Raw genomic sequence first — 27,676 nt, forward strand, 5'->3', positions numbered from 1 at the left:
ACTGAATATTTGAGGCACTTAACATTTCCAGATATCTAACTTTTCTTTTCTAACCACACAGTGAAATTGTTAAAGGTAGCATAAAGGTACTAGTGCTTCTTTACTATTCCTTAGCCAAAAACACTCAGCAAAGACAGAAAAAAAGCACGCAAAAATCTCACATAATTGTGACTGTCCCCAAACTCCATCTTCATTTGCCTGAAAACAAAAAGCATCTGTGGCATATAAATTATTATACTCTTTGAAATGATAAAAGAGTAAAAATGCCTCACCAATTTGAACACCTATGATAAAGGATTACAAATCCAAACGGATTACATAGACAAAAACAATAAACTGGTCAAAGAATAGTCAGCTACAAAATAGAATAAAGTGACCCAAATAAATAGTCCATTTAACCCAAGAGCCTTCTAGGGGCCTCAGAGGAACTGGTAGATTTCACCAGAGCCAGAACCCCCTGGCAGGCCTCTCTGCCAATGCTGATACAACATCAGCTATGTGCAGTCAAGCTTTTCACCAGTTAAACTGACATAAGGTACACATTTATTTGTTTATTGTCATTTTCCCTGTTAGAATATAAGTTCATTGCAAGCAAGAACTTTTCTTCCTACCATACCATGCCCTCCTTTTTTAAGAACAGGGTCTCAAACATAACCGGTACTTAATAAATATCTCTTTTTTTTTTTTTAAGATTTTCTATCTATTTATTTGACAGAGAGAGATCACAAGCAGGCAGAGAGGCAGGCAGAGAGAGAGAGGAGGAAGCAGGCTCCCTGCTGAGCAGAGAGCCCAATGCGGGACTCAATCCCAGGACCCTGAGATCATGACCTGAGCTGAAGGCAGTGGCTTAACCCACTGAGCCACCCAGGCGCCCCAATAAATATCTCTTAAATAGAGGGATCATGTTGCCCAGAGAAAAAGAAAACAAGCAGTAATGCAAGGGGGCGCTGCTGAGCAAGGAGCAGTAGTACTGAGCACTTGCACTGGAGATGGTGGGTACATTGGCTTGAAGTTGGCACTGTGTCCGAAGAGCTTTAAAGATATGCTTTCCAACCCTATAGTCAGCAACCATATATCTAGGCTTCTTTCTGATTTGAAAAAAAAAATGTGATATTAAATATTCTTTTACCGTGCTCGCTTCGGCAGCACATATACTAAATATTCTTTTACCAAGAGGCGCCCAACATTATTCTTAAAAGTAATTTAAAACAACCTAAACCTCCAAAAGGAACAAAGGAGTAAAAGAAGCAATGGAACATCCACATAATACAACTGTTAATGACAGGGGGAAAAGGCTTAAAATATAACATAAAACAAAAAGAAGAGAAAATAAAACTTTACACACACTGCAACACCAGTTATGCCTGCACAGGTACAAGTGTACAGAAAAGAGACTCAGAAGAAATAGACCATTAATATTCATGGTTGTTTTCTCAGGCAGTGGGAATAATCATGTGGGGATAAATTGCTTTTGTCTTCATGCATATGGGTATTTTTCAAACATTCCACGATTTACCCAAAACAATTTTTTAAAAAACATTTTTAATTGTATCTTCCTTCACTTGAGACAAAGAAATGATCCCAACTAAGGCAAAAGATTAATGTGCAAAATTTTCCCTTTCCTTCTCATGGATAAAAATATTTGTTTCAAGTTTATCGATTTTGAGTTCCCAGAAATAAGCACTAGAGCAACTGGATGGTAAAACACTTTCAATTTTAGCACACACTGATTGATACATTAAGCAGTACTTTTCAAACTTGCACTTTGCTACAGTTGGGTTGGTTTTTTTTTTTTTCCCCAAATGAAACCTTAAATGGAATAGCAACATATAAAATGGAAACATTAATGATCTATTCAAAGTAGGGGTCAGCACCCAGAGTGTAGAGGCTGTCAATCTTCTTCTGTCCCTGCAAGGACAGCCTCAGGGACCTCTGAGCTCCTGGAAGAGAAGTCAGCAGCCACCACACTGGAAGCTCTGCAAATAAAAATCTTTTCTACTACAACAACAACAAATTCTGCCCAGGTCCTTGAAAGCTTACGCTAAGGTCCTCTCCCCGACTCCCTATTCCCACAGGTGATGAATAATCATGTGTTGCAGATTCTGAGGGACAGCTTCTGTGCTTGTGAGTAACAGCTACACAAAATCCTGTGTGATCATGATTGTGAGGCTTTTCGAATCTGTGCACGATAACGTTAAAATTTCACAGCACCTAAGGAATACAAAGATAATAAGCCCTAGTCAATCAAGGATTCTTTGACACTTGCTTAATGTTTCATTTAAAACCATGACTATTGTGATGACAGCATACTGGAGGTAGTGCAGTCCAGGTTAGCTGGATCTTTATTACATGGATGACTGACATTAGGCTAGTTGTCTCAAGACCCAACTTTCAGGCTTGCTCTCCACACCTCAGGGGAGTGGTATCTAAACTGTGTTCCCTGGATCCTATGCTCCCCTGGGGTACCTGGGAACCACCACAGGGGAGTTGGAGGAAAAGGGGGTATGAAAAGACCTGTTCTTCTTCTCCTCGATTTTGGTGAAGACAGTTTTATTCTTCATCTGTCTTACATATTGGCACTTCGTACAATATTTGATTTGAAAAGAGGGCACCACTGATAATATTTGGAATTTGAAAATGACCACATATAGATGTGTCTTTCTGATGCATTACCACCCACTAGGACCTGCCCTTGGAGGGAGGTACAGGTAATTCCATGATCCAGAAATCACCCCTGCTAACATGTGAGTATATAACAGTCAAGCTTATTTCCTTTGCAACCTTTTCAAAAATATATAAATAGACCTCGAGAACATTGTGCTAAGTGAAATATAACTCAAAGAGAGACAAATACTGTGTGATCTCACTTATATGTAGAAACTAAAAACATTGAACTCAAAGACACAAAGAATAGAATAGTGGTTGCCAGGAGCTGAGGGTAATGGGGAGATGCTGGTCAAAGAGCACAAACTTTCAATTATAAGATAGTAAGTTCAGGGGATCTGAGGTACTGCATGGTGACTAGAATTAACAATAGTATATCACATACTTAAAAGTTGCTATGAGAATAGGGCTTTGATATTTTCACCTTAACAACAGCTAAATGGTAATTATGTGAGGCAAAAAATGCATTAATTAACCTTATTATAACAAACATTTTACAACAAATTCATATATCCCTTCATTAGACCTTAAACTTGTACAATGTTTATGTCAATTATATCTCAATAAAGCCAGAGAAAAATACATCATTTTCTATAATTTTTATAAAACTTTTTAATAAAACTATATGTACTTTTAGTTTTGTTTTCCAGTTAATAATATATCTTAGGCATATTTTCACACCATTAAATATAAATCAACTTCATTCTCAATCTACAGAATTTTACTGCAAATGTCTATCATAAATCTGCCTGCTCTTAAAATAATTTTCTAAACCACTGAGCAGGCAGGCAAAGTATTTTGCTGGGTCAGGAAGAGAAAGCCCTTCCCAAGACCTGAAATCATGGTCCAGAGTTAGTTACCAGATCTGACTCCACACAAAGCTAGGTCTGACAGCTGAGGAATGACCCATTAAGTACAAAGCCATGTGCAGTTATAATGAACAGCTATCTCCGATCTGTAGTCAGTGTCACAGCAATTTAATAACCCCAGTTAAATGGTGAAATCTTTCATTGTTTCCTTAGGAAGAGCTTGTCTGGACTATTCTTATCGAATTCTATGCTTCATAACACTGAATGAGGGGCCAGGTAGAGAGAACTCTGAATGTACTTCTGAAGTATGATTCTCTTGGTGCTCCACCCCCTAAGATTCCTGAAATCTCTTCCTGTCTTTCAAGCCTGTCTTGAAACTGTCTTTCAAGTAGTTTCTTAATGCAACACACATGTGGGAAGGACTGTCCCTGATACAAAATGCTTCAGCACTACCTGAGTCATGGTGTTTTGAAGTTCCATTCAAAATGACTGTGAACCGAGCATACTTCAATAGCCACCAGAAAGTTCTTTTTTTTCTAAAATGACATTCCCAGGAAAATTTCTCTGGACATAAGATCCAAGCTCCTCCAAGAGGATTGTTTTAACGAATGTGATGTGGGGGTATTTTAAGCGAAAATGTGTAAAGCAAGGGCTAGAAGAGCTATGCCTCTACCACTCCCAGACACCTTCAGTCACAGTGAATTCATTTATCAAACAAAAATGTCACTTTCTAACTTGAAACTTTGCAATGGCACCCAGGGGCACGCACAAAGAAAAGCAGATGGAAGAGCTGGAAGGCCAGCAAGAGCTCTCGGTTCAAGACACAAAAGAAAGGCTCGTATGGAAAAGGAAAATGTCAAAGATGGGATGGGATTTAGGCAGGAACCAAATCATCTAAGCTTCTAGAACATGGTAGGAACACTGGTATTATTTCAAGTGGGCTGGGAAACCATTCTGTGGGTTTAATCAAGTGACAGAGTCTGACTCTGACAAATATCTTTGAACTGTGACTTCAGCTTCCTTGTAAAGAATGACTTGAAGGAATGTGCCAGGTTTTCACATTAGGACCACAGAAGTGAAGGACCACAGGCTCTATCCTGGCTGCCCCAGTGGCTTTGCAATACTCCTCAGTCCTTCTCTTTGCCCTAGGAAGCTGTCTTTTAAATGTACACCATTGGTTTCCAAATGGAATGAGTTCCCAAGTGGGATCACATCAGCACAAAATCATTCCTTATTTCCAAAGCACTCAAGAATGCAACACACATGTGGGATATAATAACCACTCATAATATAATATAATATAATATAATATAATATAATAACCACTCATGCATACAAAAAGTATTTATAAAGTACCTATAAGCCAGGAATCAGATGATAACTAATACTGCACATGTGGATGTTTTATAGAACTTATTAAGGAAATAAAGATACTATGATGTCAATGGTGATTTTTGCTGACATAGTTCAATGGGTAATATCAAGGAGATTCTACATGCTCTCACCTTGGTCAGCAACAAGGCTTTCTCTTCATGCCATCCTCAGTTTGGCTAGCCTCAGAAAAAGGATGAGTCAGATGGGAACCTAAGAACAGACTGGGCAGAAAACAATGTGGGAAAATGCAGCTGAACCAAAGGCAATCAGTGGTTCTTAAGGGTAATGGTAACTGTGTACCCACACTTCCATGCTGCTTCCTGGCATTAATTCTGGAACATCCAAATTCTTGGAGGGCAAGGGATGGGGGAACTCTTCACAAGTGTCCCACTTCTCATAACTTCTCCTTCCCACATATCACGTCTTCTTCAGGATTGGGAAACTCTACTTAAAGAATGCACCAAAATGGCTCTGTCCCATTCTTGGGCAATACCTTCTTTGCAGTCTGATAGTCACACGTGATGCCCACCTAGTCCACAGAGAGCAACTCAGTTCTGTATGTGAAGAAACAGACTCCAAGGAGGTTCTCTGGATAGCAGTTGGCATGGAAACATCCTACTTAATATTGATCCTATCACACTAGAATCAAAATCAAGTATAGCAATAAAGGCACAAGGACCTCTATGTCAGTCTAGATCATCTGCATTTTTGTGTGTCTTAGAAGATAAGGGATAAGAAAGCGCTCTTCCACTGCTTTCTCTGGATATAACTTGATCTCTGTTCCTGCCACCTTTGGCTCCTTGATCTAGGGCACCAGCTTCTACAGAGCCCAGTGGCTATAAAAGTTTTCAGAATTAACCCTTCAGGTATCAGTTATCACTTCAAAACCAACACCATTCTCAGCTCCAAAGGAAGGTATGCAGTCTCCTAATCAGATGGAGGGGTAAGGTCATTAGAATGCCAAAAACGGGTAAATCACATGTGTTTTCCAGGCACAATTGAGAGTGACAGACAGTTCTCTAAGGAGCTTGTGTTTCCGTGAAGGACAGGGGGGGATGTGAAGCAAAGAAGCTAAAAACTACACATGAATTTTAAAATAAGCATAGGAACCCAAAAATGAACACAAGAATTTCACACACTGCTATGAAAACAATAAACCAGGGTAATGGGATAGAAACCAACATGGTGGGACAAAGGAGGTGTGGCTACTACTTCAAAAAGAAGGGTGTACCTGTTTCCTAAAACTACTGTAACAAAGTTTCAAATGCTGGGGCATCTGAAATAACAGAAATGTATTCCTTCACAGTTCTGGAGGCCAGAGGTTAAAATCAAAGTATTGGTGGGGTCATGTTCCCTCTACAACCTCTAGCAGAGGTTCCTTTCCTACCTCCTCCAACTTCTCGTAGCCCCAAGCATTTCTTGGCTTGGGCATTATTTGAGAGTGTAACTTCCATATCTGCCTTCATCTTCACACAGTTATTCTCCCTGTGTGCATCTCTGCCCAGATTTTCCTTGTCTTACAAAAAGACACCCGTCATTGGATCAGGCCCAACCTTAATGAATTCATCTCAATTTGATGACATCTATAAAGACCTTATTTCTAAATGAAGTTATATTCAAAGGAACTGGAGGTTAGGGCTTTGATGTACCTTCAGAGGGCACAGAGGCGGGGCCACAACTCCACTGATAATAAAGAGAAAAGCTCTTTGCAGGAGTGACATTTGAGGCAAATTCTACAATGATGGTGGGTCATTGGTTTGGCTGTTTTTAAGGTGAAAAGTCTCCTAAGCTGAGAGAATAGAACGTACACTGGCCCCCACCTCAAGGCAGCTGCTTAGACAATTTCTCAAGAGAAAGAATAATTATGATGTAATAAGTTTTGGAAAGGAAGAGAAGAAATAAAGGAAGGAAGAAATAAAAGTGCTAAGAAAATAATCATGAACACAGGAAACCACTATTCAGGTCCCTATGGCAACATTCCTTGTGACTATGAAGAAGCACAAATACAGCAACAAGAAATACTCAGGGAATGGTACAGAGAACCACACAGCATGCCTATTCCGCAGCCATCTAAATGGAGGTTTACAAAAACGATCCAGAAAAATGGAGAAATGCTTACATGTGAAATCAGAAAGTACAGTATATATTTTTTTAAATTATGCAAACACATACGTACCTAAAAGACTATCAGAATTGCCACCCCCATGAAAACACTGTGATGTTAAGGTATTTAAATTATAGGTTTTATACTCGTAGCTCATTTGTGGGTGTTTGGGTTAACATCACTCTTCACAATAAAAACTAATTTTGTAGGGAAAAAATTACATTTCAAAAAAATTGTTGTGTATTATGTAAATATCACAATCATGTATTTACTATAAGAACGACTTAATTACAGGATCTTTCTGTATTTACTTCTAGTTTATTTTCCAAGGAATCCAGTATTTGGGATGTAGCTGAAGTCCTCTGTGGAGAGGTAATGTTTTAAAACCAAGAATGCAAGGCAAAGAAAATATTCTTAAAACAACAGGGCCTGGTGAAAGGAATGCAGTTGTCACCCAGCACTGAAACAGAGAGAGAGGCTTCTACTGCTGTCAAAATCATCTCTTGACAGGAACAGCTACTGGTTCCCAACAGAACCAATAAAATGGCTTTCGCTCTACCATGAGAAAATTTAGATACTACTCCCTTTCCCACATTTTAAAAAGTACTGCATGCTCACAAAATGACGGGGCTGTGTAAATGTTCTTAGAAGGGAGAGTTGAGATTAATAAAAAGCTGGGGACAGGCTGAAAGACAGGCCGGCGCACAGTCACATGTGTGGATCAGTAACCCAATGAAACATAATGGTTGCATGGGGGTGGGAGGGGGAACCTCTCTCTCTCCATCTGTACAAAAACATGCCATTTTAAAGTATCCCATTTTCTAATGTGCCCATCGAAAATTTCAGTGGAAAAATAAGTTAGTTTCATCTGGTGATATCATACAATGTATCTAACATGGAGAGGAGGTAAATTTTAGCATCAACAAGACTGTTAAATTCCCAATCATAAAATGAGAAAGGTTGGATCTCCTGCCTGTGTTACCAAACCTAAGTACTTGTACTTCCATTAAGTTAGCACTCAAGCAAAGCAACAACTGTTTTTATTTTGTTACTTTTTGAAGCATGGTTCAGCTGACATGCTGCACTTTGAAGCCCATTTTATAAAAAATTAAAACAAATAAAAAATAAAACTCACAATGAATCAAAATAACCAGATATTTCCAAAGGCAGGGTGGGGAGGGTGGGGAGCACTGCAAACTTGTTTTAGTGTCCCAGCTCACTCACTATTTAACTGACCTCAGGCAAGTCACAGGCTCCTTCAGCTTCAGGTTATTTCATCTGGAAATTAGAGATAATCATGCCCACTTAGCATGTTGGGAGAATCAAAGAAAACACAGTATCTGACATTGTTCTGTAAGTGATAAAGTCTTTTAATAGTACTACAATATAAAATAAAATAATATATATAAAACATATAATATATATATATCTGTGTATATTATTTATAATATAGTTAATATTATATAAGTATTATGTAATATATAATATGATATAAAAGAATATAACATAATAATAAAATAATCATATCACCCTCTAAAGATGGTGATTAGTATCAGGCAATGGGATAACCCTGCCGGGTTGTCTCCCCAAACCCTTTAAATTTATTTTAAGGTATTACATACAGAAAATTATACTGTCCTTCTCTCTTCAAGTTTTTACTTCCAAGAAAGTTAAGGTCTTACCACCTGTTTAATACCACTGTAGGACTAACTATCAAATAGCAGGAACCCAAATATCTTCAAAGTCTTTACTCGGCTATACTGTAATTTGCTCAATTATTTAACCTTCTGGAAATGAGAAGGTACTGAGAAAGACTTTCCATATTCGAATCTTACTAGACTTCCCTTCAAGCTCTTTAGCCAAAAAAGCCGAAGCAAGGATTTTTATTTTCAGAGGCAAATGTTGTGAAAGTTGGACCAAGAAAGACCTCTTAAAAACTGAATATTTTCCTCTGAACAGACGCAGGATTTTTAAGTGAAAGAAACACCTTCAGATAGGTTGGGTTTTTTTGGTTTGTTTGTTTTTGTCTGTTTGTTTGTTTGTGTTTGTGTTTGTTTTTAACAGCAAGCTTGTGTGACTACTTAGTTGTTCCAACATGAATTCTTCAGGTTGGTACAATTTTGGAGATTTTCTTTGTGCAATGAGAGTCATTTAAAAATTTGTGCAACATTAAGCTCTACATTTTCATCATGGCAAATCATTCTTCATACTCAACAACGCAGTCAGGAGTGACTTGTGACTATTTCCAGTAATCTAATTCACCTGCAAAGGTTGACAATTTGCCACCCTTGTCAGTGTTCAAAGAATATGCCACAGACTCCAGATATATTACCCTAAGAGAAATTGCAAAAATATATTGCTCAAGATCAGCATCTTTAGAAAAAGTGATTACTTGCTGACAACATGGAAGAGAAGCTCACAATTGGATATATGAGTTCTAAATGTGTTTATTAAATATTGATCACAGCAACAATTCTAAAATCCTGTTTTTGCAAATAACTTACAGAATGCTTGCAATAGTACAGGAAAAGGAAAACAGAATAAAAACTGTATTTGTTCTTTCAGATAACCATTATTTATTGAGCCCCTGTGTACTAGGCACTGTTGTAGATGCTGAGGACCCAGCAGTGAACGAGTTTATCATAATGTATCAGTTGTGTTTAAAAGCAAGGAGAGTGATAAATAGTTCACATTTGACACAATGTTCCAGGTTCTGTGTTGAGCACTTAAGTAATTTATCTTTTGCTCTGTGTTATTACAAGAAAAGTGCCATTATACCAATTTTACAGGTAAGGAAATTGAGGCATTGATTAAATAACCGACCAATGTTATAGAGGCCGAGGGGCAGAGCAGATCTGGAATCTCTTTCTTTTCATCCAACTCTGCATTTCACTCTGCTGCTCCCACACAACACACTGTCCTGCTATTATCTGCTTTACCCATTCCCTGCAAATCCAAAATAACCCCGAAGCCTTTACCACCTGAGCAAAACTGGGACACACCTGAGAATAGCAAGATTCTATTCAAACTTGTCTCCTAAAAATTCCATCAATGTTGAATCCTCTAGGCCCTTCTTCAATAGAAGACTGTAACAAATCGTCCCAGGACACTCTGCCACCTACCCAATTCGGTCTATTTAATTCTTTGCCTATTTCCCAATATAGGTGACACTTGAACAATGTGGGGGCTATGGCTGCCATTCCCTGACCACACCCAGTCACAAATCTTAGTGTAACTTGTGACTTCCCAAAAGCTTAATTATTCATAGCCCACTGTTGACTGGAAGCCTTAGCAGCAACATTAAGAGCCAAATAATACATATTTTGTATCTTATATGTATTAGACACTGTATTCTTACAATAAAGTAAGCTAGGAAAAAAAATGTTGTTTCAAAAGTCCTAGAAGATACCATGCTCAAAACAAGAGATGAAAACCTGACATTAAAGATGCAGATCTTGGGGCGCCTGGGTGGCTCAGTGGGTTAAGCCACTGCCTCCGGCTCAGGTCATGATCTCAGGGTCCTAGGGTCGAGTCCTGCATCAGGCTCCTCTCTGCTCAGCAGGGAGCCTGCTTCCTCCTCTCTCTCTCTCTCTCTCTCTCTGCCTGCCTCTCTGCCTACTTGTGATCTCTCTCTGTCAAATAAATAAATAAAATCTTTAAAAAAAAAAAAAGATGCAGATCTGATAACATTTTGTGTTATTTAGGTAACATTAGCTGCCAAAGCAGATCAACCCTGAAACCTCAGTGATGCCACATGATAGAAATGTATTTCCTTTTCAAAGATACCCCAATGCTAGTGTGTCTGACAGTCCTGCGCATGGTCCTCTACCCATTGAGGTGACAGATAAAAAAAGATCACGAAGGCAAGCCTGCTTGTCTCTTTAAGAAATGACACACCACTTCCACACTCACATTCCATTGGCCAGAACTAGTCTTAGAGTCTTGCCAGATGCAAAGGGTGCTGGGAAATGTAGTTTTGGGAGGAGACCAGTTACCAGCTGGAAAGGGATCATGAAGCTTTGGGGGTCAGGTGATATGCTGGCCACACATCCTAACCAGATGGTATGGAAAATTACAATGACAAGATCTACAAATATGTGAAAGAGAAATGAAGGACAGAAATCAGAATAAAGCTGGGAAAAATTGGGATCTGTTAGTAAGAAGTCAGGACAATCGACAAAAAGACTATCTTGGCCACTTCAAATGGTTACCTCAAAAGAAGATGAGAAAAAAAAGATTCTGAAGTGAAATTGTTTGAAAAGAGCAAAGAGCTGAGATCATAATTGTTTCAATCAATAATATGACAAAGGAAACTAATTCCATTTAAAATGATGTCCTGTTTCCAGAAACTGTGTGTCACTTTACAAGCTGAGATGTGGCACACATTTAATTGCTGTTTTGTCAGAACCACTAATTCTCTTGATTGTGTTGTGAAAACAAAACTACTGAAGAAAATCTTTGTGAAAGCCCTCAAAGAAAAATTAATATTTATACACAGCTGTCCATTTGAAACCATACAAGGTTGAAGTCAATAATTAGCATGATCAGAAAAGTTCCAACAAGTGCCCTTATTTTGAGGTTATTTTCATATAAGCTTTTCCCTCTTAAATAAATCTGTTGGGCACGAATGTGAGATGAAAATAGTGGGGTAACTTGGCAAATCAAGTTCTCATATGTAAAGAGTACATCATTCAGGGAACACCAACCATCTGGACTTGGGTTTCATCCAGTTAAATAACAAGGATTTAAGATATTTTTAAATCCTCATAATACTTAGAGCATAAGCAGTAAGGTTTGGGGAGTCACAAACCTCAAATTTGGGGGATGAAGAACAGGATGAAGAATAGGTTTGCCTGGCTTACTTCATTCCCTATTTTCCAGATGAGGGCATGGAATATGTGACTTGGCCAGATCACAAAAACAGATAGTGATGAAACCACATCTGAAACTTAGGTCTGTTGACCAGGAACTGTTAAACAAGCTCCAATACTCACGAGGCTTGCCTTTAGATCCCTCTGGTAGAGAGCTCCCTGTACACCAATATCAGCTATTCCTACAACTCCGGGGATCCAGCTTGAAAATGGGGTCATTAGTACAACCGCAAGACAGATTAATCTCAATAATCTATAGCACTGTGGCAATGACAGACACCAGGCAATGGGCCAGAAGCATGGAAGAGAAGCCTGTGGGTCAGATTCTGCCAGAGAAAGGACAGGACTTTAGGGAATTTAAAGGCCTACAGAAGGCAAGTCTAAGTTAACTTCTGGTATGTACTCATTCTACTGTCTGGTCTCTTGACTTGATCCCTGCACTTTAAATGGACTCTGCTTCTGCTCAAAAGCCTGGTATTCTTCCAGTTGTCACTCTTCCTAAGAGGAACCTCACTGCTTATCATTTATGGCATTGCTACATCCACCCATCCATTCCACAAAGTTTTTCTGAGTGTATATTAGGATCCAATGCTCAAGTGTAAAAAAACCAAATAGTAAACAATACACAGACTTGGTTTTTGAGAAGCTCCCAGTGGAAAGAGGTACAGAAAAATATTATATTCTGTGATTTTCCTTACACGCCCTCATGGAGAACACCAGCCTTGATAACGTTGCTTAAGAGAAATGCAACACTCAACACCAAAGACCACATGGGCAACCCAGTCATCTATTAAGGACTTAAAGTTCCAAGATAGGAAACTTCATGCTATAGTATAAAGCCATCTACTCTAAGGGTGGTCTGCAGCCCTAAGTTCAAGCATCACCTTGGAACTTATTACAAATACAGCATTTCCAGGGGCACCTGGGTGGCTGTCAGTTAAGCATCTGCCTTCAGCTCAGGTCATGATATCAGGTCCTGGGATTGAACCCTGTTGGTCTCTGCAGTCAAATAACTAATTTAAAAAAAAAAAAAAGTGTAGCATTTCCAGCCCAACTCCAGAGCTAGAGAATTGTATTTTACATTTTAACATAATCCCCATGTGATATGTCCCTGTGTATAGTCAAGTTTAAGGTGGTGAATGGTATATTAGAACTTACGGCTACAACTGGCTGTATGGAAAAGAGATCAGAGGAGAAACTGATTTGTGAGTCAGAATTTCTCAAGTGAGATTTGAGGAACAGTTTTCTTATAGTAAAACTCATCCTTTCAAAAGCACAGGTTGATGGCTTTGACAAACAGAGTCATGTAAGCACCAGTGCTACCAAAATTAAAAAGAATGGCCACACCAAAATTTGTCTTTGTGCCCTATTGTTTTCTATATCCTCCCCCTAACCCTAGGCCCTAGAAATCACAGATCTTTCTGTCCCTATAATTTTGCCTTTAACAAAATTATCTAAATGGAATAATATCATATATAATCTTTGGTATTAGCTTTTGTGACTTAGCATAATGCTTTTGATTTTCATCCAGTGTGTGGCATATATCAGTCATTTGTTTCTTCTTATTGCTGAATAGTATTCAATTATATGGATGTACCACAACATGTTTAGCCATTCACCAGATGATGAACATTTGGGATGTTTCCAGTTTAGGGCTATTATGAATAAAGCTGCTATGAACACTCCAGTACAGGTCTTTGTCTAGACCTGTTTTCATATATATATAAATGTATTTATATATATGGAATAGATGTGTGTGTGTATATATAGATATATAGATGTAGATGTAGATGTAGATATAGATATCTAGGAGTGGAATTCCTGAATCATTTGGTAAATATGTGTTACTCTTTATTTAAAAAAAGACAAAAACATTTCCAAAGTAGCTGTATAAGAATTGCATTTTGTGAGCTAGAATTTTTTAATGATGAGATTTTACCAGATAAACAAAGATCCTGAGAAGTGAAAGAATATGATGGGTTTCAGGAACGAGAAATAGTTCAGTAGGGATAGAGGCTAAGGTAGCTGTAGAAAAGGAGATGGATGTAATGTAGGAAAAGTATACTGTATGGACAGCTCTGTACTGCTCTCAAGTCATTTTTATGAGCTTGCTTTGAAGTTCAGAAAGCCTGGATTTTGGATTACAGAGATCATCAGGTTGTTTGTTTTCATACTGCAAAATTTTCTTTCCATCACGTAAGTTAAATGGGAAAATACCAATTTTCCCAGAGTGTGGGAAAGGGTCTACCCACATGTCTATCCTAATCTGCTGTTTATCTAGAATTATAAAGCATGGGAATTAAAATTATTTATAAAGAGGAATTAAGTGATTCTACCCTCAAGAGTCCATCCAGGAGAAGGCAGGAACCCATCACAACTAATCTTTCGATCAAAACTGCTCTCTATCCCTGCTTTGCCTCTGTGAATTAAACAATACAAAAAACTCAAAATCTTTTTTCTTTCTCTAAAAGCATTTTTCAGGGCTCTTTAACTTCTATTTTATATATATTTTATACATATAACACTTATATTTATACATGTCATATATAACACTTCTCTGGAAAATCAAAATGTCCTATGGTGCCAAGGAAAAAATTGGTCCAGAAGCTGCTTGGTAGGTTGGGCTGATGTGCCACACACTTTTTTTTTTTTCTCATTCTTTTCTTTTATTGAGTTTCCTTTAGACTACGTTGACTCAGGCAAAATAGGACTGCTTCAAAGGATCTGGTAGGACATTACCTTTTCTCCCTTCTTCTCTTTTATAAACATGATGATCTCATGGTGAGTCACTGCCATTTCCTCCAAAGTTCTCTCTCTGTACATGATGTTACTGGCAGTGATGCCCCATCACCTTGGAGCCTTGGTATTTACTAGGCCGTCACCTCTCCTGCAGGTCTTCCTCTGTAGATGAGACTAAATCTAAGATAATGAGTTTGGGAGCTTCTTATCTGAGATCAGGAAATGACCAAGGACAGGTGAGAACTGACAGCCCCACTCTCCTTCATTTTATCCCCACTTAGCTCCATATACACTCTATAGGAGTTCCAGGTCCTAAGCATGAGACTGCTTCCTTCAATTATCAGGAAATGGCAAACCCAATCATGTTCTGGTTATGTCTTGTGATTTCGCTACATGCCTTCAAGTACAAGTACAGATCTTGACCAAGATGCTCAACAGGAAGGCAATATTCAACATTCACAGACTACATGGGAGTCTAATTACCTTTCACTAATTTAAGTTTCCAAGATAAGAAAACGCACAGTGGAGAAGAAAGCCATCTATCCATGGCTGCAACAAAAGCACCATCTTACAGCTTGTTAGAAGTGCAGAATATCTAGCCCTGCTTCACATCAAGTGAATTATGATATGACTTTACATAAGATCCCCAAGTGGTATGTGTGTACATTCAAGTTTAATGACAATTTCCTCACACTGTACGGACTAACAAAATACTATCCAAATAGAAAGGACATCTGAAAAGAAGATAAAAATGCGCATGGCTAGAGATGGATGGGAGGTAGGAGGGAAGAGGTTCGAGGGGGGTAGAGGAGGATAAAGTTGACCAGTGTTCATGAGAGCACCATGTTATCTCAACAGATGGGCATGAATATTACCAGCTAGGAGCCATTCCTATTGTATCCCACATGATGAGTGAGGGTTGATGCCCCAGCTGTGCAGGCAGCTGTCTTCCATGAGGCTATGCACCCAGCTAAATGGGAAATCTTTTCAGAAATTTATGAGCCATACTCAAGCAACAGCCAGAGCTCTGAAACTCCCCATCAATCATGTCACCCCTTGCATGCTCCTTTCTCTTGATTTAGGCAAACAAATGCAAAGAGGCCTAGACCTCATGAGTCCTTTCCCCCTAAATAGGCACACCAACCACACTACCTTTTGGTAGAGTAATCCTTGCATCTCTGTAAGAGAGACAATCTTTGTTAACATATGGAGGGTCTGAAATGAGAAACGATAGCAAAAACGATTCATCCAAGTCTCACAGAATGACCTTATTTTTTGAGTAAGAGATACACGCCAGTCAACTAGAAAACCACACCCAAGAATTTTGACATAGGAACGCTCCCTGTGGATATTCACTTTCAATGCACCTCTGATTACGAACGAGGAATGGCAGATCAAGGTCAAACCATCTATTGGCGGGAAGACTGATGTTTGAATTCAGGTTGTATGACCACTACTTCAGTTCTCTCTTCTCCATTCTCTTGTTAAAATGCATGCAATAAATAAATATATAAAATGCCTAAGGCCTTCTCTTTGAAGCCCTACCCAGCCATTCAGAGCAAGTATGACTTTGGGCAAATCATCTAACCTATCTGAGCTTCTAAATTCTTTCTTTGCAAATGGGAATCGTTGACAGCTGTATGAGACGAGATCAGGCTTATCCAGGGAGGTTTGGCCATAGACAATGACGGCTATAGGAAAGCAGTGTGAGTTAGTCCAGGGAGGTACTTCTTGTAATTTCTGGCACATAAGAGACTGTTGGCAAATGGAAGACAGAAAGAGGGTTTTATTACTCCTGGCTTTCTTGCCACACTAGCGTTAATATCTCAGCACAATCCCTGCCGGTTTTCCTCCAAATAATTTGACTCACTCATAATCGCAGTACACAGGTGTTGTCACATGGTGGTTTATTCACAGTGCTGTGCCATCTTCAGAGTCCTTATCCAACGGATCCAATGATATTTCACTGCGTGGATACACCCACCTGGAAAACACCATTAATCTCATTGTTAGGTTGTTTACAGTTTTTTGCCTTTAGGTATTTATCTGCAACAAACATCTTTTGGCACTCAGTTTTTTCCATGTTTTGAGTTAGTTCCTCAGGCTAAATTCCCCAAAGAAACCATTTTGGTTCTTTGAATATAAAGAACTCTCTGAAATTATATTTCACTGTAAGAAATACTTAAATCTCCACAAAACTGGGATTATCAGATTCAGAATTTCTTCACACATACACGCACACATATATTCAAAAAGAAATAAGATTCAAACCTCTTTTAGACAATGACAGAATATATTTGGATCAAACCATTTTGGGAGGTATATTTTAGCACAAGGGAAGAACAGAACCTATAAGGAATCTGATAATTTCGTGTTAAAGGCGAGAATGATGCAGACAAATGCAGTATGGCTCAGAAAAGGAACAAAATGTCTGAGGATCGGATTTACAGGGAAAGACCTAAAACTAATACATATGTATAGCTTGGCTCAGTTATAAGTAAAGGAAGAAATTTGAACAGCCTCTAAGCTTCAGAGAAGTAAACATCAGAATAGGAAAGAAATTTGCTTTATCTTGCATTGTATCTATTTGCTTAACAAAACTCCTAAAAAGAAGGTTCTAGAACACATTTCATCCAAATCTTCCCTAGTCTTGGCCCATTAATATCAGACTTAATTATTTGCCATCACTAAGAAAGGAGGAGGAGGGGGCGCCTGGGTGGCTCAGTGGGTTAAGCTGCTGCCTTGGGCTCAGGTCATGATCTCAGAGTCCTGGGATCGAGTCCCGCATCGGGCTCTCTGCTCAGCAGAGAGCCTGCTTTCCTCTCTCTCTCTCTCTGCCTGCCTCTCCATCTACTTGTGATTTCTCTCTGTCAAATAAATAAATAAAATCTTTAAAAAAAAAAAAAAAAGAAAGGAGGAGGAGGAGTCATCTTCTAGGTCATGAATGAGTCTTACCTATACTTTCCACTCTGATCTTTTCCTCTGCTCTGAACTAGCTGGGATACACCAGAGAGCAGGTGGAAAAAAATGATGTGGGATTATCATATAGCTACAGAGTTTCACAATCTAAAAAATATCAAATTACTGTCTCCTCCTTTTCTTTCTGATTCTCTGTTTCTTCTGAATGTGGACTGTGGGACAGGTAGACCCACCTCACACTCAACAGAGGGAAGAAACATGAATGTCCCTGCTTTATGGAATGTATCTTTTATTCAACCTAAGAAAAGTTTATCAATCTGCATATTATCATGCCATTTGAACCTTATATGTCATTGATATAAGGGTTTCATAATACTACTCAGCAACAGTTTTTAAAGAACAAGATTCAAGAATGCCATTCTGACTTGTATAATTCAGAGAAAGATTATAAGACAGCATTCCAACACATTACCCCACAAAAAGCACACCAAATAGCACCATATGTAAGCAAAATAATAAAGGAAAAGAATAGTTCAAAAGAGCAACTGTGAAAAATAAAAAAAACACACATTTATTTGAAAAGGGTCCTACTCAAATCTGTTTTACTATTTATGAAGTGGTTAAAGTAAATGAGAAATGAAGTATGACTCACAACCCTAAGGCCATAATATTAAACTTTCTGTAACCCCAGAACTATATCTCCAAACAAAATCTTACTCAGAAATTCAATATACAAAGCAAGTCAGAGAAGTAAGGTGGAAGCCAGAGTACAAATTTGGGGATTCCACCAGGCCTGGTTAACTCCACAGAACCCCAAAACGGGTAGGGGGGACCCCGGTGTGACACCACAGTCCTAAGAGAAGCTGGAAAACGGAGGAGTTTGAGATGATAGTGATGGCAGAAAATGAAAAAGAATATGGAGAGACTCCTTAAAAGGGAAATTAAAATGGAAGAGAAAGCAGGGGTGTAAGACGGGGCTGGCCAGCAGAGAGGGGAAGAGAAAGGAAGAAAAACAAATCAGTGTGTTTAATGTTAACTCTCTCAACTTTTTGCCCAGAGGAGTTGCTTTTTAAAGTGCTCTCTGACTGTTAAGACAGAAAATGTTTTTTGGGTTTTTTTTCTTTTTTTTTAAGATTTTATTTATTTATTTGACAGAGAGAGATTACAAGTAGGCAGAGAGGCAGACAGATTGAAAGAGAGGGAAGCAGGCTCCCTGCTGAGCAGAGAGCCCGATGCGGGGCTCGATCCCAGGACCCTGAGATCATGACCTGAGCAGAAGGCAGCGGCTTCACCCACTGAGCCACCCAGGCGCCCCTGTTTTTTGGGTTTTGTTTGTTTGGTTTTTTTTTTTTGAGACCCATAATAAATGGTGTCAGATAATGGCTCTGGACCAGCAAACTTCGCTAAAGCAACGGTAGGACAGAACCACATTTCACACACATCTCACTTCTTAACCTTCAGAAACTGAAATACATGTAAAATATAAAGTAAGACCTTCTAAACAATAGTCAACACACCCCAAGATACATTCAGAAACAAACACCAAACATATTAGGAATATAGAAATTCATAGAGCAACCAGAGGTAACACACAGCCTTGCAGGCAGGGCAATCACCTTCCACCGGATGGGAATTTTGAATTTCCCACCTGCCTGCCCATACGTACCTCTGAGCCAGCCACATCCAACTTTCCAGATCATTCCAGAGCTCTAAATCCCTGTGAGCTATTCTCTTTGATGATAAACATATCCCTACACCTCTCTTTTATCAAGTCCATATAGAACCAAATATCAAATATGGTTGCTCCATCCTCAGACTTGACAACACACTTTGTTCCATTTGTTGTCCATGGTAGGGCTTATCATAACATTAGATAATCACTTGTGGCGTATTTTCCCCTCTCTTATTAAGGGGACTGAACTTCATTCTTGGTATCAGCCCCCTGTCTAGCACACAGTGGCTATGAAAGTCTTTGATGAACAATAAAAAGCAACATGTACTGAGTGTTCATTATGTGCTAGGCACAGAGCTTTAAGCCCTTTACATCCATTAGCCCATTTAATCCTTAAAACAAAACAAGATCTTCCTTCTTATTTTTGTCATTTTACAGATGTGCAAACTGAGACATCTAATTGTTAAACACCTTGACCAGTTACATAAGTTCAGGAACAGGTGATGCCAGGACTCAAACCCAAGCAGTCAAACCCAGAGTCCAAGCAATGAACCGCTAAGCTGATTGACTAACAAGCAAGAAAGAAAATGAATGTAACATAGGGCAAAATTGAGAGATTTTAAGGATCCTTTCAATCCAAACATTCTAGGTTCCCAATGATATAAAAACGTCCTACTTTGGGGGTGCCTAGGTGACTCAGTGGGTTAAGCCTCTGCCTTTGGCTCAGGTCATGATCTCAGGGTCCTGGGATGGATCCCTGCTACCGACTCTCTGCTCAGCAAGGAGCCTGCTTCCCTCTCTCTCTCTGCCTGCCTCTCTGCCTACTTGTGATCTCTGCCTGTCAGATAAATAAATAAAATATATTTTTTTAAATTTCTGCTTTGATTCTTTTTTTTTAAATTAATTAATTAATTAATTTATTTATTTATTTATTTATTTATTTATTTTGACAGAGACACAGTGAGAGAGGGAACACAAGCAGGGGGCGAGGGAGAAGCAGGCTTCCTGCTGAGCAGGGAGCCCAATGCAGGGCTCAATCCCAGGTCTCTGGGGTTGTGACCAGAGCCAAAGGTAGATCCTTAAAGACTGAGCCACCCAGGTGCCTCCCTGCTTTGAATCTCAGAGCCCTTCTGCCCTTTCTCTTCCTTGCCTAGCCACCCTTTCCATCACTGTGCTTTGCACAGATTTGAGGACTTAAGAAACTCTGAAATAGACATAAGGCCCCTTCCCAACTCAGCAGCCTGGATGTGTAGCTCCATAGGTGGGTAGACGTCTATGTAGTGACAGGAACGTGGGTGGATGATTCATAAGCAACCCAAAGTTCCACCTCTAACAGCTCCTATCCCTGCCACTCAATCTAAAAGGTTAAAGGTTGAGTGTAAATAGTAAGGGACAGGAAATTTAAAAAAAAAAGGCTGGCGGGCTTTGGTTCATAGAGCCAAATAGTAATAATCCCTCAAAACATTATTTTCCTTCTGGCGGAGCTCTCAATGGCCATTTTGAGTTCAAAACACAACACTGTATATGCATGGGTGAGTCAGTGAGTTCACGACCTGATGTGAGTCACTCTGCCTTAAGCAGAATGCTAGTTCTGATCCCTTTCTTTTGGAAGGAGTTCTGAAATTATGATGAAAGTTAAGATTTATTTGCAAGGATACCTTTCCAGCAGCTCTCTGAGGCCTGCCCAGATATTTGCAATAAACAGGCACATGGGCCTCCTCTGATAAGGAAGGAGGGAGGAGGGAGGGGGGAGGGAGGGGGGAGGGAGGGAGGAAGGGTGGAAAGAAATATGGAAATGTGAAGTATCAAAAGCAAATAGGAATGGAAATCCTATGCCCTCAGGGATGGGATGCTTGGATGGAAGCAGGAGTAGTTGTGTAGTACTGTTGCTCTTGGGTATTCTCATCAATAGCTTCCAAGATCTGTTCTTTCTTGGCTTTAAAAGGATGGGGGCAGTGGTGCAAAAAATAATTACTGAGCTTCTGTTACATGCTGGGCTCTGGGCTGTTGAGATTATTGTAGTCAATGAGGTAAGCATAGTTTTTTTCTCTCATGGAGCTTGTAGTTCCATGATAAATCAGCTACAAAAAATCAGCAGTGTAATGTCTCGTGCAGACATTCAGGGTGCTACAGGCTAACATGAGAGCCAGAGACCCCACTTCAAGGGCAGGGAAATACCCTCCCCCTATTCGGAACTTCTATTAAATAGGTAATAAAGTATTTGCTAGGCAGAGAACAGAAGAGAAGAATGTTCCGGGTAAAGGTTATGTGCAAAAGTGCTGAAGCTGAAAAGAACATGGAACATTTAGGACTCGGAAAGTAGTTCAATGAGGCTAAAGCACAGAAAGGGTAGAGGGTATGCAGGGAATTCAGAATCTGGGAGGGTTCTTTGTTTATCCACTGATCAATATGAATTTATCAACTCCTATCATGTATAAATCCTGCTTTTTTTATGGAGTTAGAGGAATATGAAAAAAGATACATTAATTCAGTCTACTTTGGGGCTTTCTTCCTTATTTCCTTGACCAAGCTGAAACTGGCCATCTCACTTACTGTGTTGTGAACCTATCCATAAAGATGGTGTCTTTTCCAAAAGGCTTAATACCCTGAAATCAAAGGCATTATGTCCCTGTAGGAAGCAGTTCTCTGTGCACTCACAATTTTTACAGCAATAGTATGATTTCATTAAAAAAAACAACAACAACTTCAAGATACGTCACCTCATCATATGGTATTATTACTAACTACATACTTTTTCTTTCTACCTGCATAGGTTTGGGGATAAAGCAAGAGTATCTCACTTACAGAATGTTTTACGGAGCATTTTCATCTATTTGCCTTCATGGGAACTAGACAGTCAACATGGGGATACACTACTACAGGTGGGAAAATAAATTTACCAAGGTTGTGTAGTTTCCCCCAAAATCATGTTAGTAAGTAGAAAAACAAGATAAATATCATGGCTTCTCTTAGTCTCATATCCTTTCTTTCCAAAAAGGTGTCTCTCAAAAATATGATCCACAGGGTGCCTGGGTGGCTCAGTGGGTTAAAGCCTCTGCCTTCAGCTCAGGTCATGATCTCAGGGTCCTGGGATCGAGTCCCACATCGGGCTCTCTGCTCAGCAGGAAGCCTGCTTCACCTCCTCTCTCTGCCTGCCTCTCTGCCTATTTGTGATCTCTGTCTGTCAAATAAACAAATAAAAAAAATTAAAATAAAAAATCTGATCCACAGAACACCTGGTTAAAATACAGATTCCAGAGTCTTGCCTCAAAATCTCCGGAATCTTCTCCGTAATTCCTCAGGTACCCTTAAAGTCTCAGGATACCACTCTTCACCAAAATCCATCAGAAGAACCCATTTTAATTGTCAGAACACTGCAAAACATTGTTCAAAATCTGTACTTGAATATTGATAACAGCATTATACATAATAACCAAAATCTGGAAATCCCGCCAAATGCTGGTCAAGAATAAGGGAATACCATACGGCAATGAAAACGAAAGATCTACAAAAACATGTCGTGTTCTGAAATCTCACCAACATTAACATGGCATAAAAGAAATCAGGCACCAAATAGTACTTAACATGTGAATGCAGGTTTATATGGTACAAACAGGCAAAGCTAAGCCATGCTGTCAGAAGTCAGGATGACAGTAATCCTGGCAGCTGTAGGGCATGGGAGGTGAGGCGGGGGGTGAGGCAGATGCACAAGGGGGATCTGAGAGTGCCTGCAGTCTTCTGCCTCTTCATCTGGATGCTGCCCACATGGATGTGTCTGATGTGTAGAAATCCATGCAACAGCACACTTAGGCGATGTTAATTTTTCAGCGGTATATATTATACCTCAGCGAAAATAAGTTTCAAATGTAATAAATGTCATTCCTAAGTCTTAAAAAAACCTAGAATTCCCTTTAAAACCAACACTGTGCTTGTGTCTAAAGGCTGTCCCCACCGGTGTGTCAGTTTCACCACCATGGAATGGGCCCGACATCCATCACTGACGTGGCTCCCAGTGTTCCATCTCGGACAAGTCTGGTCCTCATCCTAGCAATAGATTCATTATACCTGATTATGTCTACTGGTTTCCCTGGTTATCTAATACCTATTCACTGCCCACCCAAATCATATGAAAAACAGCCCCCCATAAAAGCAGACACCCCACACTACCAACTTTCCTTCCCCAAATGACCAGTATGTACGATGTTTGATTACTTTCTTTCAAACACTTTTGTCCTATATGTACAAGTATACTTTTGACACAATTAGGATGGTCTGATAATTTTAGATCCTGATTTTTTCACTAATATTGTGTTGTGAATATTTTCTGGCTCATCACAAATACTCAAAATTATGATTTGAAGGATTCATTCACTGATACTGAGAGTCTACTAAACTCTTGTAACATGTCAATCCTGTGCTGTGTATTGTAATGGAGTTGAAGATGTGTGAAACATAGATCATACCCTCAATAACTTTTAGGAAGATGGTGTGATTTGGGGTAAACTAGCTCTTAATCTCTCAGAGTCTATTTTGTAATCTATAAAGTGGGAGCGGTAGTACCATCTAATCAGGGTGCTTGAGAGAATTAAGATAATACATGTGAAATGCCTAGCATTTAGTAGGCAAATAGTAAGTATTTGTTCCCTTAGATAGGAAAGGTATACATATGAAAAGTACCAGTATAAGGAATTAGAGAACTGGACATTTACCAGAGCAGGAGGGAATCTGAGAAGAAAGATCTTTTCTATAGGCTAGAACCTTGCTACTCCACGTGTGGTCTGTGAACCAGCAGCATCAGCATCACCTGGGATCTTGTCAGAAATGCAGAATTCAAGACCTGCTTCAGTCCTGAGTCAAAATTTTATATATATATATTATATAATATATAAGTATATATATTTAAATATATATATTTTTTAAAGATTTATTTATTTTAGGGAGATAGCGTGTGAGCAGGGTGGGGGCCAGAGGGAGGAAACCTCAAGAAGACTCCCCACTGAGCATGGACCCAAACACCCAGCTTGATCTCACAACCCTGAGATCATGACCCAAACTGAAACCAAGAGTCATCTATGCTCAGCCGACTGAGCCGCCAGGCAACCCCCAAAATTTCTATTTTAATAATACTCCTGGATGTTATGTGTGCCAATTAAAGTTTGAAGAACACTTTGCTAGATGGGTTTTCGGTGACATGCAAAATTCAGATACTCAGGAAAAAGGATGGGGACAATGGGCATTCCATGGGCAGGGAGAGAAGGGAAAGTGAGTTTAATAAACCACATTATGGGATGGTCCTTAGCAGCTAACTTACTTAAACCAAAGAGCTGTCTGGGGATGCAGTAAGAGATGAACTAGACTTGAAAGCGTAGGTCATATTATCCATGGCCTGGGATTCTAGCTAGAGATTTTGCCCTTATCTCTTCTCTCCTCTGGTCTAATGTCTTTGTACATTTCCCTCTTAAGTTCCGATGTCCAATATAGCTACAGTCCTCCAAAAATACGATTCTTAAAGTGTGAGTGGCTGACCATCTAGAATAGAACCCCTAGGAAGCTCCTTGGAAATTCAGATTTTTGGGCCCTCATCCCCCAGTTTATCTAAGTGTGGATCCTGGAATTTCAAGCCTGAGAACCACTACTGTTATCCAATGTCTGTCATAAGGACTCACTGTACAATGTAATCACATTAAAATAAAATAAAACTGTCCTTAGAGCTCTATTGCTAGTTTTAAAACAAGCACTAAAATTCAACCCACATGCGCTGCTTAAGAAGAAGGAGCATAATCAATTTTCCTCATATCTCTAATACCAAGAGCAGTAACCGGATGATCAACAAGCATTTGCTGAATGAATGAATAAATGCATGGATGCATGAACAAATGAATGGCTAAGCACATAATTTCAGAGATTACTCTGAAGTAAACAACTATGTGTATAAATTACAGCTGCATTTTCATACTAAAAGTAATGAGCAATGAAATCAAATGTATTCATTTTCAGAAAGAATAAAACTCACCATTGCCTGCCACAAACTTCTTTTGAAAAACTGACATGAATATAATCAATATCCAACAAATAGACTTCTTTATAAATTGACTCCAATCTGGCTGGGAAGATACTGGTTTGGTTATTGTCAACTGCAGTCTGTGTTGGAGCTTTGGAGATGCTGGGAATTTTTCTGTAAAACAGTGCATGCATCTAACAGAGATTTTAATATTCTATCTTGAGTTGGGGCTTGAGGCAAGACCGTCAGAATTCAACACGATGCCATCCTTTCTGTTCCAAGAAAAAGCAAGGAATTATTTATGTTTTCTGGAATTTTCTCAAATAGTCATCTGAGAAAGTAAGTATGGAGCTGGTGAAAATTCAAACAATTTGGACTGTGTTTGAAAAATGGATGAAGTACGTATTTCTTCCCATTAGCCATGATTAATTGCATAGAACAAGAGGGGGTTCAAGTCACTGTATGGAAACAGCTCACTTCCAGTGTTGATAATGGTCAACAAGCAGTGTCAGCACCCCATTTAAGCAAATTGCAGTACCGGAGTCTCCAGCAGGAAAATCTTTTGCAGTCACTATTAGTCAGGATGCTTACCTCTGCAAAGACAGAAAAATCTCTCAAACTGCATAAGCAAAAATGAAAATGAAACCAAAAATAACACCTTTCTGAAATTGCTGGGTTTTTTCTGGCTTTATATGAAACTTGATTGAGGCCTCGGTTAATGTCATCAAGACCCAGTATCCCTAACTTGCCCCACTGTTCTTCTCCACCTTGGCTCAACTCTCAAGCCCCAGGCAGGGCCAAGATGGTTGCCAGCAGCTCCAGGCTACTGCAGCTTCCAAGGTTCAAATTCAGTATACAAAACAGCTTTTCCTCCCCGTAACTGCTGAACTCACTTTAATTAAACTAATTTGGCCATCTTGAACTAATGACTAAGGCTAGAAAATGATCACATTACACAGACTGACTGGGACTGGGACTGGGTCATGTGCCCACACCCGGAACAGTCAGTGTGGACATGGGGATATAGGGCTGTGATAGGTCAGGCTCTCAGGTTCTGCCTCGGGCATCAGGAGTGGAGCCCCACCAAAACAAGGACTAACAAGCAGGAAGGAAGAGCCCCCCCCCACCCCGCCCAAGGAAACTGGCTTCTATGACCAGTGAAGGAAGAAATGGAATCCGGGCAAGCAAAGACAGCAAATGTATACTAAATGATTTCCAAGTGGCGGCTTTTATAGGCCAAATTTGACACCAAAGTTGATCTCGGGGCAAGATCTCTGGCATTCATAGATGGAGGGTGCGGCATACATTCAGTGCCATCACCCTGCATGGAAACTGTGTTGCATCCCTCCCTGGTGCTTAAAATCCACAAATGGCTCGGGGCAAGTTTCAGCTTACAACAGGGCTTTAAAGGTGTTTGAAGACGTGGCCTCTCTCTCTCTTTCTCCTCATTCTGACTCTCCAGTTGATAATATTAAACTTCCTTTGCCTTCTAAGCTTCTCCATCTCTCCTACCTCTAAGCCTGCGTACGTACTATTTCTCTGCCTGTCACACATCAAAACCCTTCACAAACTCCTTTGCTGGGTGGGACTCTTCCCCAACATTCTGGTCTCTCCTATAAAGAAGCCTAAGCTCCTGTTACCCTCTATTATCTTTGCCCACAGCATCCAAGTCTCCTGTAATAGCTCGGACCCCATTTTACAAAAACGTTTAGTCGTCTCTTGCCACAGCTGTATCATAAACTCAGTCAAGACAGGAATCATGTCCTCTGTCCTTCCCTTCTCCTCCATCCCACCCAAGAAAACAAAGCTCCAGGAAAAAGTTTTCTATATTAATAGATAAATGAATGGATAGATGAAGGAGGAAAGCTGAAAAAAATAGTACTATGAAGACATACATTGAAATATTTTAGCCCTACTAGCTTATATATATATATATATGTATGTATATTATATTTGTATATGAATTATATATGTCATGCATTAGATATTTATGGAGGGTGTACTCTGTGCCTGGCTTGGTTTGAGGTTCTGAAGATCTATCAGGGAAAACAAATAAAAGCAACATTAAGACCTAAAATAAACATTATAAATAAATAAACTACCCAACATGTTAGTATGTAATAAGTTCTTTGGGAAAAAAAAATCCAGCAAGATAAGGAGATTGAGGAATGCTGGGTTGGCAAAAGGCAATTTGTAACAGGCTAGCCAGAGCAGTTGCCACCGAGAACGTAATAGTTGAGCAAAGCCACGAGGTGTGCACCAGGCAGAAAGACAACGAGTGCAAGGGCTCAAATAACAGCAAACCTGGCTTCACACATGCCTGCTGAAGGACCCTAGTCCCAATCATCTTATTGCTAAGAAGAGTGAAAACCACTTTCACCTAACTGCCAAAAGATAATTTTATCTATCTTTAATTACTGAATGTGAAAACACCACAGATAGGCCAAAACGTTTTACCTTAGTAGACTGTCCAACTCAAGAGGTTTCTCCAATCAGCCAAAAATGTGAGAAAATAGGAAAAAG

The 27,676-nt window shown here is 39.5% G+C and overlaps 1 pseudogene across 1 annotated transcript in view; it reads right to left on the reverse strand.

Moving 5' to 3' along the window:
• Positions 1-27,676, reverse strand: part of LOC309863680 (conserved oligomeric Golgi complex subunit 8 pseudogene) — a 297,813-nt pseudogene that overhangs the window by 212,218 nt on the left and 57,919 nt on the right. Inside the window, exon 3 of the transcript XR_014316656.1 lies at positions 16,432-16,545. The product of XR_014316656.1 is annotated as a conserved oligomeric Golgi complex subunit 8 pseudogene (transcript). The remainder of the gene's footprint in view (positions 1-16,431; positions 16,546-27,676) is intronic.

The sequence above is a fragment of the Mustela nivalis genome (assembly GCF_964662115.1).
Source record: "Mustela nivalis genome assembly, chromosome: 1".
Classification (NCBI taxonomy): domain Eukaryota; kingdom Metazoa; phylum Chordata; class Mammalia; order Carnivora; family Mustelidae; genus Mustela; species Mustela nivalis.